The sequence below is a fragment of the Rosa rugosa genome, chromosome 6, assembly GCF_958449725.1.
Source record: "Rosa rugosa chromosome 6, drRosRugo1.1, whole genome shotgun sequence".
NCBI lineage: Eukaryota > Viridiplantae > Streptophyta > Magnoliopsida > Rosales > Rosaceae > Rosa > Rosa rugosa.
Window position 1 is genome coordinate 42,947,984 of NC_084825.1, and position 14,516 is coordinate 42,962,499.

Here is a 14,516-nt window from a genome sequence, read left to right on the forward strand (position 1 = left end):
ATTTTCAATTGACTTTGAAAACCAATCAATCACTTTTTGCAGCGACTTAAACCGAAATCGTATTTGCTTTTCAAAAAAAAAAACCGAAATCGTATTTGATGTGCTAGATTACCATATTAACAAAAGATAACAGATAGTTGTTTGGGGAAACTCGGATTTGCCACACTAGATGTTTTATATGCATATTTTGGATCTCTTGCATTGATTTTGCTATACTTCTGTGTTTCTTTAGACTGATAACATCCGCAGTAGGCTCTCTCTATTTGAGCTCTTTAGGGAGAAGCTAAAAACAACTGCTCCCTACTACGTTTCTAAAATAGAGAAATCGTTAGGAACTTATAATAAATCTGAGAGATCGAGCAAAGGTGACTCATATATAGGAGCTCCTTAAACCATTATATATAAAAAAAATTTCAAATAAAATTATTTAAATAATAGTTATGGCTCCCTAGAGTGTTGAGCACCGTTTGAGCAACATTTTAAAGGCTCACATGAATTAAGGTAAAATGAAATTATATATACGGTATATGTATCACAGGTAAAACTTGCTATGTTCTTACATTACCATAAAGGCTAGCTAGATCATTTAATTCATTTCCTCCATTGTAAAAAATATATATAAATATATAATAAACCCTAGAGAAAAAAAATTACCATAAGTATCACTATCAATATGCATCTTGCGATGTTGATTTTCGCAAAGCTCATTTGCTTCCGGTGGACATGGAAAAGATTCTTGCTATTCCGGTAGTGGAGGGGAGAAGTAGAGATGCTACCATCTATACTTCATTGCATATAGAATTACTCTATATATAGAGATAAGGTGTCAAAATTGAATTTTGTCACGCGGGTGCGGTATATAAAAAACTAGTCTCTCGGTTTCCTTCCATCATAATCAAATTTCCATTTCACTCTCTTCCATCTTGAAGCGAGAGAGATCAGAGCAACTCTGCAAGGTATGAACCTCTGTCTTTGAATTTCATTTCTCTCAGTCTCTGTCTGTACAATAGTTTCTGGGTCAGCGCTGCATGTTCAACGGAAAAGGTCTTCAATTTGATAGTTCCAAGATTACCAATGTGTTTCCGGATTGTATTATTTTCTTGTATCAGTTATATGTGAATGTGGGGATTGTTCTAACTCGTTTAAATGGGAAAGAACGATGCTTAACGTGACGAACATAAAGCTTGAATTGATAATAGGACTATGATCATTGATCAATATTGGGTTGTTTATACTCGAGTAAGAGCTAAACTACTTTGCTAGTGTAGAAGACTAGAAGTTTAGGACAATTCTGCTTGATTGTATTAGTGTAATTATAGGTTAGTTATTCTTTACTGAAATATGGTTGAAATGATCTTGATTCGGATTATTTGAGTGTTTCTACTTTTGGTGGTAATCTAGAGCTGTAGGCATTATAGCCTTGGGCCCTTGGCATGCTTATATCCTGTAATCCTGATATATGGTCATTTCATTACAAATTGATCGCGATATTATGACTGTTCAATTTGGTCTATATATGTATGTGATGAGTGCATGAAAAGAATGTCATTGAATTACGTGACATTTTTCTTTGATTGGTTTCTTTGATGGTAAGATAGCAAAGGGAAAACGATTGTAGAGATATAGGATTAACAGGAAACAAAGAACCACAGTCGCCACTTTCAGTTTCAGGAATCCAAATCTTTCATCAATCAAATTTCCATTTCACTCTCTTCCACCTTCAAGTAAGATCACATTCAGTGAGTGGTCGGATTCAAATTGATCCATCTCCTCTCCCTTGAGATGAGAAACACTAAATTATGTGCATGTTGATCCTTCTCCTTATCCTCTAGTCTGGAACTCGGGGCTTCAAAGGAACCTAAATGATCAAGAGGTGGGGGAGGTGACTGATTTACTGGCTCTCTTAGTAAATTTAGTCCTGGTTTTATCTAGGCTGGATTGTAGAGTTTAGAAGCTGGAGTGTACAAATGTCTTCTCTTGTGAGCTAGTCATACCCGAAACACTACTCTGTACCTCTTCTCTGTTTCTTCGGTCCTACTGTTTCAATATGGAAGGCTGAAGTACCTCCTAAGGTAAGAGTGCTAGCTAATTGCTCATGGGAGGATGAATACTTATGATTTTGTTTAAAGAAGACAGCCTTCTTGGTGCCTCAAACCAAATTGGTGTGTGATGTGTAAAGACAATGCTGAAACTGCAGATCATGTGCTCTTTATTGCAGTATTGTAATGACATTATGGCTGAAATTATTAATGGAGGCTAATGAAAGATGGGATGTTTCAGCTTCTTGGAGGGCCTTAATGTGTGACAGCTATAGGTTCTTTGGAGGAAGAAAGAAGAAAAGGTGTTGGAAGGTTGGAATTGATTGCAATCTGTTGGGTGGTGTAGTTGGAAATGAATAAGAAAATCTTTGCGGAAGCTATGAGTGAGGAGATAGAAACTTGTGGAATAGAGTTTAATTCTGGGTTCGTTATGAACATCACATCAGTTTCTCCTGAGCTTAGATATAGTTCTTTGTATACGATATTGTTGGACTGGAAGGCAGTTGTCCATTAAATCTCTGTGTCCTGTTATTCAGTTATTGCTTCTTAGGTTTTTCTTTAGCTGTTGACGAATGATTATAAGTTAATCAGTGGGAACTTTATCCCGCTTAGTCATGTGCATTGATCTTTAGCATCAGCTGCAATCGTGCCAAAACTTCGACTTTGGGAGGAATTTCAGCTTTCCAAATGAAAGCTACTGGCTCAAAAGTTGGGAAGAAGTATGTTCACAGAGAAACCTAGTGTAGGATTTTCAGGAAAAGACAGCACTAGGATCCTGTAATCTAACACTCTCCAACATCCCTAAAAGAGAGATCAACTGCTCCATCTCATGGTCGAAAAAGTCCTTCTGAATGACAAGTCCCAACTGATTGAAATCCCCGACCGCTTATAGTTCTCCCCTCGTTCCCTACTTTGTATTCTTCTCTGTGTTTATCAGAGTTTATTTCTTATCATAACAATGGTTCAAAAACACTGGGCTGGTGTAGTGGTATAGAAGTATCTTAGGATTCTGCTAGATAGTATCAGGTTGAGTGGCTTTGTTTCATTGAATCATGATTGTTAATGTTGAAGGAATATCGATTTAGTGTGCCTTATCAAACTAGGAGTAGCAATAGGAGAGAAGGTTCTAGATTTCCCAATCCTACACGGATTGGTATTCCTTGTAACATTAGAACTAGTACTTTGTAATCCCTATATATAAGGCTCCTATTCTCAATAATAATACACATCTCTCTCTACAATTCTCTCTCAATTCTATTATCCTTAAACACGTTATCAGCACGACTCTAGCCACAAAGCAAAAACCAAAAACAAAACCCAATCAACCCTCTTCACCAAAATCTGCCGAAGCCACCTAGCCCGAGCTAGCCCTACCACATCACGCTGCACCTGCAGCCACACGCCCCTGCGTCGCTGCCTGCTGCCCTCTACAACTCTGCCGCACGTCTGCTGCTCCCTGCAGCACCTGTTGCGCCCGCTGCTACCTCCTACGCGCCCGTGCGCCTGCAGCTTTGCGTCTAGCAGCTGCCACCCCTGCAGACTTACTGCACCTCTCGGCCCAGCATCCTTCTGCAGCCCCTGCTGCACATATAACTCACTGCTGCACGCCTCTACTCGGACTGCTTCGCTCCATCACGCCTGCATCGACACACGCGTGATTCAAATCCCAATACCAACAAGTAAGTATCCAAATGAGTAAGTTTTGAAGTTCCTAGATTTTGAAATTTAAATATTTCTTCTTTTCTCGGGGACTTAAAAAACCTCCCTTCTTCTTCTTCATCCCACCTTTCTTATAACGTGGGTTCGATTCTTGAAAAGCGGAATCGTGGGGATTCACGCGATTAACGAACTAAGAGCGTTCGTAAGACTTCGGACTAAGAGCGTCCGTAAGCATCGATTTAACGAACTAAGAGCGTTCGTATGCTACGGACTAAGAGCGTTCGTGAGCATCTATTTTGACCATTCAAACATCATTGTTTCGGTCTAATCCAATTATTCTTGGAAATCGATTTCTTGGTAGCATAGCTCGGAAATTTTATTTATATTAGTTTTCGTGGAAGCATTGACTCCGAAACTAACTTGTTCTTGTTTCATCTTTCAGGATGTCAAACATGAACAAACTCGATTTTGTTCCATTGGATTATGCAGGTGTGAGGGTCCTTTTTGAATTAAACATTGACTAGGCCAAAATCAACCCAATAATCCGATTATTGGGAGGACTTTGTGCGTGATTCAGATAATGAATAGGGCTTGACAGCGTGAAGCATGGTGTGGGAGCTAGAAACACACTGCGGTGAGAGAATTTGGGGATTTTCTGGATTTGGGTTTCTGGAAGATGGGTTTGAAGGAGGTTTTGGGAGAAAATGGCTAAGAGTTGGGTTTGTGCTTAAAGGCTTGAAAGCTTGATTTTCTATAAGTGTTTCTAAGTATTCTGGGTATTGCTCCCTTACCTTGGGTTTTCGTTCTCTCCCCCAAATCTCCCTTTATATAGACTATTGGGAACGCATAGTTTATGGGTAAAGCATTTCTTCTTCAATCTACACATAATTCATGCCTTAAATCCAGGGAAAGAGAAGCTTACTTGAGAGATGAGGTTCTGGGAGAAAGAGAAAGTTGCTGCAACAGTAGACAACGATTGCAGTGGAGGCAGCTGCAGTGACACAAATCCTGGAACGAGGTGGACGAGGAAATTTGGGAACTGTGGGCTCATTGTTTAAGGAAGATGAGGATACCTATCTACTAGTCAGAAAGCTTCCTCCCCACTACCTGGCAGAAGGAATCAGTGTTTCTCAAGGATTATGGTTTAACTCTTTGTGTACTAGGTTACTGCGAGGAAAAGGTGAGATATGAGATTGCTGCAGGGAAGAGAGGTAAGACGGGAACGAAGAAGAAGAAAAGGGAAGTTGGGCTTTTCTGACATAGACTTTGGGTTTTAAAGGAGAGGTTGGCCCAATTCTCATGTTCACCATTTCGTTCTTGATTTAAGTCATTGGGCTTGGATTTTGGGCCCAAGACCGAAATCACCAACGACACTAAATCAATAGACGAGCATTATGTGTTTCCGTAACCTTCCACACCACACCCACTTCTGCAAGCCCCAAGAATTGTGGCTTGGGTCCACATGCGTGGCATGAGGGTTCGAGAAAATATGTAATTTTGTATTTCCGAATGCGGTTTGCATATGTATTTCCTTGTCGGGGTTGAAATGTGTGTACGGCATGCTTTGTGCTTTTTTGGGTATCAACAGCAGGCAAAAGGTACTTATTTTGGGTCACTGATGTCGAGACCCACCTTATTGCCCGGGATTTATTGCATACTATCCAAGAGCTTTGTCCTATAGAAACAGCTCCAGACCCTCAAACTGAGAAAGATAATTCCAAGGCACTTGCCTTCATGAAACGTCACATGGATAGTGACCTACAGTTTGAGTTCATAAATGAGGATAGCGCCATAAAGCTTTGGCATACGCTTCGCGAACGATATGGCAATGTTCGTGACTCCATACTTCCGAATACAGAAGCAGAATGGAAAGATCTTCGCTTCTCTGAATTTGACACTGTCATGCAATTTTATTCGGAAGCTCTCAGCATCAGAGCAATGATGCGTCTTTGTGGAAAAACAATCACAGAAGACCAGTTGATTGAGAAAACCCTCAATACCTTCCCCGTCTGTGCTATGAGGTCCTCTGACTTATTCCGGACTCATGTAAATGCAAGACGGATCACAAGTTTTCAACAGCTTATTGAAGCTATGGCCACTACTGAAAGACATGGCAATGAACTTGTGAAAAGAAGATTTGATAGGCTTCAAGATAGCTATCAAGAGCATCGTCCTATGGCTAGAGAAAGTCGCCATCGACGTCATGATCCATACGATCGAAATGCTCAAGAAGGTAATCGCTCAAGGCGACAATCCCACGACCGTAGGAGGCGTGATTTTGAGGGACATAGGGTTGGAAACCATGGAGCCAACGTTGGCCATGGGCACCACTTTCCAACGCCACCAGTCCTAGGGACTATGCATATTGCGCCAATGCGCCTCAATCAAGGGAGAATCCTCTTTATGGTGTCTATTTCTGATATGGAACGTCTGATCAATGGACCTGAATTTGCAATGTACCTACAAAGGTAGTCGCATCATGGTGATCAAGACTTCGAGTTCACAAAGACTTTAAATCTAGCGATGAAGATAAAATGCCGCAGATTTTTATTTATAGTCTTTCATTTTTCCAAGAATTATGTAATGGCAATTATGCCTTAAATCAATAACATGACTTATTGTATTAACTCTTTCCCTCTAGGCGTACTCAAGAGTAATTGTGATGTCTAGGCAAAGTTTGATATGAGAGAACGGTTTTAAAAGTGAGCAACGCTCCACCAAAATCTCGCCTTACCTTACCTGGTCACAACTAAATTGAAATTACTGAACGGATTGAGTGACTACGATTTGTCTACGGTTTGATTTTTATATTGGATTAGATTTCGGTCAAGAAACTTTGATGTAATCACTGGCTATTATTAATAAAGTATCGATTTATTTTATCTCATGTCATGGACATCTTTTCGAACTTTATTACTTACAAGACATAAGAGCCAATGGTTTTCATGCGGAAACGCATTGTGAGAATGGACAAGAGTTCCTTTGCATCACCTCTAATGACTACAGACATAAACGAGTCTTAGAGAAACTTATGTGTCGCTCTAGTGGGTTGTATGCAACCACTATTCGAGTCATTGAATCCAACCATGTCATGAGAGATGATTTATGGGATTCCGACACATATAGGCTTTGGCACGACCGTTTGGGACACCCAGGTCGTGACATGATGATCCGTATATTAAAGACTTCACACGGACATTCCTTTTTCAGAACGAAAAGAGGTAAAACTCGGTTTTTGGGCACCGAAGGAGGCCCTGCGCCTCACGGCGCCGTTCACCCCCCAATCCGGCCATCCTTGGCCGGCGCCGCCTTCCCCCTGCGGCCTCAGGGTGGCATTGACGCCACCAAGGCTCCTTTGTCTCCAACTTTTACTTCTAAAGTCACTTGTGACTTTGTGGCTCAACCAAAATCCTCATTGGTTGTTTCTAAAGCCCATCATTCGTTCTGCACAGCCTGCTCTTTAGCAAAGTTAGGATTGAGACCATCCTATGTAAAGGACACCAAAGAAAATATACCATTCTTGCAAAGAATCCAAGGTGATATTTGTGGACCTATTCAACCATCATGCGGACCATTTCGATATTTTATGGTATTGGTTGATGCATCGACACGCTGGTCACATGTCATGCTATTGTCCACAAGGAACGCTGCATTCGCTAAACTCCTAGCACAAATCATTAAGTTAAGGGCTCACCACCCTGCTCATCCTATTAAGTCTATAAGATTAGACAATGCTGGGGAGTTTACATCAAAAACTTTTGATGATTATTGCATGTCCATTGGGATAGAAGTTGAACATCCAGTTCCTCATGTTCACACCCAAAATGGTCTCGCAGAAGCCGCCATTAAACGACTACAAATGGTCGCTAGGGCATTGGTAATGCGCACCAATCTCCCTATTTCTGCTTGGGGCTATGCAATATTGCATGCAGCTGTGCTTATTCGTTTGAGGCCCACTGCCACTCAACCCTTTTCTGCGTCCCAGATGGTGACTGGGTATGAGCCTAATGTCTCACACTTACGCATATTTAGGTGTGCAGTTTATGTGCCAATTGCGCCGCCACAGCGCACCAAAATGGGTCCTCAAAGACGATTAGGCATTTATGTTGGATATGATTCTCCAACGATTATCCGCTATATAGAACCCTTGACAGGCGATCTCTTTACCGCTAGATTTGCGGATTGTCACTTCGATGAGACAGTCTTCCCGTCGTTAGGGGGAGATAAGAACATCAATGTTCAACAGGAACGACAGGAATTGTCGTGGTCTGTCCCCACTCTGTCTCATCTTGATCCCCGAACCGCACAGTCCGAAACTGAAGTGCGGAGAATTCTCGATCTTCAGAACGTAGCAGAATCGATGCCTGATACGTTTTCTGATATCGCTAAAGTGACGAGATCACACATACCTGCTGCAAACGTGCCTGCAAGGATTGATGTCCCTAAAACTAGAGGACATGACGCTAACTCAAGAGGATTTGAGCATGGCGCCAACGTCCCCTCTCACAGTGATGGTGACGTTGTGGCTAGGCCCATGGCTCCTGCCAGGAAGCGTGGGAGGCCCATAGGTTCGATGGATTCTCGCCCAAGAAAGAAAGCGAGTTTGGCACAAAATAATCCATTAATCATCGATGTGAATAATCCATCTCATGAGAATATTCCGGATTATGGTTATGTCCAAGAGACATCATTGGGGGACGCTCCAATGTCAGAACCAACTCCAGAGAATAGAGAGATCTCCATAAATTACACTAGTGTACATGAGATGATGGATAAAAATTCTATGGCGATTGATGATGCATTTGCATATCATATTGCAAAAGGAATTATAGAATATGATGATATCGAACCTCGCTCTGTTGAAGAATGTCAACGAAGAGCAGATTGGCCTAAATGGAAAGATGCGATCCAGGTTGAATTGGATTCACTAACAAAGAGACAGGTATTTAGGCCTGTAACGCAGACACCCCCAAGTGTAAAGCCTGTTGGCCATAAATGGGTCTTTGTTAGAAAGCGTAATGAGAAAAATGAGGTGGTAAGATATAAAGCCCGCCTTGCGGCGCAAGGTTTCTCACAACGCCCTGGAATCGACTACGAGGAGACATATTCTCCCGTAATGAACGTTATAACTTTCCGCTACCTTGTCAGTTTGGTAGTTTCCGAAAAACTTGACATGCAGCTTATGGATGTGGTTACACCATATCTCTATGGGGATCTAGATTCAGAGATATATATGAAGGTTCCAGATGGACTTCAATTACCCAAATCAAGTGGCTCTAAACCACGGAGCGCGTTTTCAATAAGATTAAAACGCTCACTATATGGATTAAAACAATCCGGACGGATGTGGTATAACCGTCTAAGTGACTACTTGATTGGGAAGGGATATATTAACAATGAAATATGCCCATGCGTGTTCATTAAAAGAACAAGTTCCGGATTTGCAATCGCAGCAGTTTATGTCGATGACATGAACCTAATTGGAACTCTAGATGAGTTAAAGGAAACTGCTAAATACTTGAAATCCGAATTTGAGATGAAAGATCTTGGGAAGACACGGATTTGTCTCGGTTTAGAACTCGAGCACCGTAGTGATGGGATTTTGATCCATCAGTCTGCATATACTCAGAAAATCCTAAGGCGCTTTAATGAAGACAAAGCAAAGCCTGTGAGTACTCCCATGATTGGTCGTAGTCTTGAGCCCGGAAAAGATCCGTTTCGTCCAAGGGATGAGGACGAAGAACCATTAGAGGCCGAAGTGCCCTATTTAAGTGCAATAGGCGCATTATTGTACTTAGCTCAATGCACAAGACCAGACATCTCCTTTGCAGTGAACTTGTTAGCTCGACATAGCTCTGTGCCAACACGCCGCCATTGGATTGGTGTAAAGACAATCTTTCGATACCTAGGAGGTACGATTGATATGGGCCTATTTTATCCCTACAGAGAGAAAAGGAATGACAGAAAGTTGGGATCGGACCCCAAAAAGCAAAACGCCCCCGTCCATAGAATGGCCGCCGGCCATGTTGCCGCCGCCGGCGCCGCCGCCACTCATGGTGGCCGGCGTCCTCCTATCTCCCTCCATCAAAACGACAATGATGTCTTGATGAGTTTTGCTGATGCAGGGTACCTCTCTGACCCTCACAAAGGTCGCTCCCAAACAGGTTATGTCTTTACCATGGGAAGCACTGCGATATCTTGGAGGTCTACGAAACAGACCCTTGTTGCTACTTCCTCGAATCATGCAGAGATTATTGCTCTACATGAAGCCGTTCGTGAATGTATATGGCTAAGGTCTGTAATTCGACACATTCAAGGAAGTTGTGGTTTGAAGTCTAGCACAGATGAACCTACATGCATTTATGAGGATAATGCAGCTTGTATTGAACAAATGAAGTTAGGTTTCATCAAGGGCGACAACACCAAGCATATATCGCCCAAGTTCTTTTATAATCAGCAACAACAATCACTTCTAAAGATTGAAGTGAATCAAATCCGATCAGAGGATAATGTAGCGGACTTATTCACTAAGTCGTTACCTAAATCCACCTTCGAGAAACATGTGAAGAGCATCGGATTGAGAAAGTTATCCGAACTCCCACGATTGTAGCAACCAGGGGGAGATATCGACATCGGGGGGAGTTATGATGTCTACATGTTCGATCTCGAAGAGTGAAGGACGTGTTGTGCTCTTTTTGTCCTTCGACCAGGGTTATTTTTATCCCACAGGGTTTTTGTTACCTGGCAAGGTTTTTAACGAGGCAACGGATGAAGCGTCACCACCAAGTTTGAAGCGGCACAAGGGGGAGTGTTGAAGGAATATCGATTTAGTGTGCCTTATCAAACTAGGAGTAGCAATAGGAGAGAAGGTTCTAGATTTCCCAATCCTACACGGATTGGTATTCCTTGTAACATTAGAACTAGTACTTTGTAATCCCTATATATAAGGCTCCTATTCTCAATAATAATACACATCTCTCTCTACAATTCTCTCTCAATTCTATTATCCTTAAACAGTTAATTCAATTTGGCACTGCTAGTTTACTTATTTGACTGTACTTGTGGTGAAAATTCTAGGGCTTTGGGCATTAGCCTCGGTTGTTTGGCATAATTGTAAGGCTAAAGGCATTATATTAGAACTGTGCATGCTCTAACTGTATGTTACAAATGCATGAAAAAACCTGATTAAAACCAAGTAAATTGATCGATACCAAGAGAGAAAAGATGTGGCAGTACATTTTCATGAATTTCATGAAAGAATATTTCTACAGATTCTATAGTTTAATTTTTTTATCTTGTATGATTTACAGTCTTAGACTACTCTGAAAGTGCTGTCTTATTGACACCACATTGTAATTTGAGCTACTCACCTATGTTCCCTTCTCCATGCTGGTCCTTTTCTTCCTTCCCTACATTGTTGTTTATTAGCAGAATCATATCTGTTTACTGGGTCAACCACTTATCTGATTACTGATTTGGAGAGAAGGGATCAATCTCTAATTATGTATTCAAATTAATTTTCCTTAGTATCTTGCAGTGTTTAACTGTTGATTACTAAACTTACATAGATGATTACATTGAATTAACTTCTATTTCAACAGCAAAGGGTGTGGCTGTACATCAATGCTGGTGTAAGGGAGGATACGGGTGACCAAGAAGGAGATCAGTGTATGTGATTCTTACCTGCGACAACATTTATCAATCAATCCTAGTTTTGCCTACTATTCTATATTGGTTTGCATAATTTATTCCAGAAGAAAAGAACTTGTAGTTTTCATTGTAAATTATTATTTGCTAATCACAATGATCGCTACAAATCTAAGTACTTGTTAAGCTAATTCATCGTTTCTGTATAGGTATATAGATATATATATACCTTGTATCCCGCACTAATGTTAAGCACACAGCTTTTGTTATCTTTTTTTTTTTTTTTTCCTTTTTTTTTCTCGTCAAAGAAAGTAAAATTGTATTAGATGATCCAAAAGGCCCACACAGCTTTTCTTATCTGTTAGCAGGAAACCGCATGTAATGGGCCGGATGATCTTCAGCCAGCAAGTGACGATGTAATATCTTCTGGTACCACAGTATCACCAGCCTCGAACGTTACATGGTGTCCCCTTTTCTGGCGTTTAAATTACTTTCAGAAGTGTTCCAACATTTTTGATAATGTCTAAATGTCTAATAGGATCGTTGTCTTCATACAGATTGTTGAAGTCATCGATTTTAAACATCAGCCATTGCTCCAAGACCTGAGATGCAACTCACTTCGATGTCTTTTTAGCCTATAAACTTCAGGTTTATAACTTGATATTAAAATCATGAAATGAAACTAAAAGAGGAAAAGAAAAGATGGATATGGCAGAATCTTGGAGAAACCAAACATATAACATGAATGATTTTCCAAAGATGTCTTGGTTTTCTTGTCTGTAAAATGGTACTGGTATAGTCTATGGTTTCAATCATAGCTGAGCACATGAAACAGAATGCTCTGATGTCTCCAGATCCACATTTGCAGTTTGTTTTCTTCCAAGATGTCTAGATTGTGGATATTTTCTTTTTCTACTTTTACTCATGAACTTTTTCTTTCATCATTTTTAGGAATCAGTATATGGATAGCGAAAGACAGCTTGATAGGGAGTATCAACATGGTAATAGAGAGCCAATGAACTAAACCTGAACCTGATGTGTCCATCCTCCTAACATAGGACCTGGCAGCTTCAGAAACTTCAGGTTCAATATTGCTTCAATCTTACAGGCAATGGAAGCTGGTTTCTCTGCTTGAATGCAACTCGCTTCTTTTTAAGTGGTTCAAGTTTCCAATAGCTGGGTTATTTCCCCGTTTCACTTGTATTGAGGTATTCTATGGAGATACCGTCATTGCAGAATGTACATATATTGTTTGGATTTTCAGGTTTGGTTTTTACATATTTTGTAAACAACTGTGTAGAAATCCATATGCTATGAAAGACATGCACTTTCTCTAGATGTTCATGCTTTCCTATTAATTTGTATTCACTCTTACTTGGTAAACGCTCTTTCCTGTGAATTCAATCATGCTTGTTGAAACTCAGTACGGTGTTTGGCTTTTTCGTTTCATCGTTGTTTCTGCTTGCATAAGCCAGTTTGTTGCTCACGTGTTTGACCAACTGCCTCGGTTGAATGACTGGAACAAGGATTCAGAGACTAACATGATATGAATCATATGATAGAAGAAAATACCAGATTATTACTGCTGCAACATGATTTTGTAATCTGTTGTTCTGGCCCATTGGTCTTGTTTTTTGTCTTCTGGAAAAATCTTTGTTGGATATTGTTCTTTTCAATATGTTTTGGAAGTCATAGTTCTACAATGGGGTCCGTGAGTTTCTGCTGGGAGGAGCTTTTCCCATATGATAGTGAAACAGAGAAGTCAGATGAGTAATCATGCAGTACTTGCTGAATTTCAATACCCAGGAACATAGAAAGCTTGGCTGCAAAGATTTTGTAACTCTTGCGGTAAAGAGGGTTTATTAGGGGTTAGAATTCGAATCTCCTCTTTTCTTATGACCTGACCTCCCTTTAACGTACTCACATTGTGTTCCAAGTTATTTACAACTCGGTAAATTTTATCACTCACATATCTCTTTTACACAAAAAGTTGTTATGAATCCACCACTATTTTTGAGTATTTTCCTCGCCATAAATCCTTGTTACAAAAAACTCTCATAATCCTTCCTCTCTTAATAATGAAGATGCCGACAATTGCGAGAAATATTTTGAGTGTTTATCCATCGATCTGTACATTGCATGCATGTGCCAATTGATTTTTGAAATCAACTTTGATGTGTTTGTTTATGATGTGACTCATGTGGTGATAAAGCAATTGGCTACCGTCCTTGTAGTGAAAGTTCTCCCTGGAGTACTGCCTTTTTTTGGATGGACATGTTCTGCTTTTGAATTCTGGTCTTGGTCCTGTGGTTCATGTTCTTCCTGTACATGCAGTAGCATTTGTTCAACCACAATTTTTTATCTTTAATCAAGATTCATGTGAAATTCATCTTTATCCACTTTTGTCTGGGTTTGATCAACGTGTTATATAAAAGTTGCAGATGCCAGACTCACACCTGTACATGTCATAATCTTACATTAGAGAATGAGTGTTGATTTCTAACTACTAATTGCTAAGATAGCTCTTTCTAATTCCATGGCCACCACAAAAAGAGAATGCCAAACCTAGAATCTATTGAGTGGTCCTAAAACTATGATGTTCATTCACTAGTGGCAGCAAATAGCAATCATAGGAGTGAGTATTCCTCTTTTTATATACGTCATGCACATCAAAATCTTGATTTGGTGTCGACAATGTTTAGTGTAATGCAGCCTTTTTGGACTTTGTAGATGGAAGTATGGATGCCTTTGATGATTCTTGAAATGCCCATTTGGCTTTTGCTTAGATAGCTTGCTTTCTTGAGAAGGGATTTCCTACACATATATACTCATGATGTATATGATGCTTCAAATATGATCAAGAGCTAGTTTTGCTCACACATTTAGGTCCATCTATTGTGAGAGACTTGTTTCATGATTTACTCGAAATTCAGATAATTTGTTGTGAACAAGTTCATGTGTTGTTGTAAACAAATTCTCAGTAATGTGCTTGGGAACCCATTATATGATATATGGTATTGCTGGTTTAGTTGTGGAAGAATCTAACAAGCTTGTCAAAGAAAGGACATCACATTTTCATTATAGTTGTGCGCACTTGTGCAAGATCAGTTAGTTATTTGTTTGTACAAGTATTTAGTGACTTTAACCTAACCATAATGTCATTGTACAATT

General features: G+C 40.2%; 1 long non-coding RNA gene across 1 annotated transcript; it reads left to right on the top strand.

Annotated features, from left to right (window-relative positions):
* The first annotated feature begins 12,007 nt into the window (after window positions 1–12,007).
* On the top strand, window positions 12,008–12,728 carry LOC133718296 (uncharacterized). Its single transcript, XR_009850228.1, has 2 exons — window positions 12,008–12,212; window positions 12,297–12,728. It is a non-coding gene; the product is annotated as an uncharacterized LOC133718296 (long non-coding RNA).
* The last annotated feature ends 1,788 nt before the right edge of the window (window positions 12,729–14,516 follow it).